Here is a 498-nt window from a genome sequence, read left to right as displayed (position 1 = left end):
TCACCACATACACTTATAAACTATCTCTCGCACATACACGCACACACACACACAGCAGAGTTTCTAACCCAGGGGAACCAGACTGCAGTAAAGAGAGGGAGAGCGGGAGAGAGAGCGTGAGAGAAAGAAAGAGAGATCACTGTTCAGTGAATAATGATGTAAAACATCACCACATCTGACCACCAGGGGGGTCTTTTACCTTTTTCACAGTGATTCCCCAACCTCTCCTCCAGAACCTCCAGTGATTCCCCAACCTCTCCTCCAGAACCTCCAGTGATTCCCAAACCTCTCCTCCAGAACCTCCAGTGATTCCCAAACCTATCCTCCAGAACCTCCAGTGATTCCCAAACCTCCTCCAGAACCTCCAGTGATTCCCCAACCTCTCCTCCAGAACCTCCAGTGATTCCCAAACCTCCACCAGTACTCCCCATGATTCTCAAACTAATGAGGGCATTGATGATTAGGTGACCATTAACACAGCTGATTGAACTAATGAGA

This window comes from Coregonus lavaretus (assembly GCF_964263955.1).
Source record: "Coregonus lavaretus genome assembly, contig: HAP1_SCAFFOLD_5631, whole genome shotgun sequence".
Taxonomy (NCBI): Eukaryota; Metazoa; Chordata; class Actinopteri; order Salmoniformes; family Salmonidae; genus Coregonus; species Coregonus lavaretus.
This window is presented reverse-complemented; position numbering follows the sequence as displayed.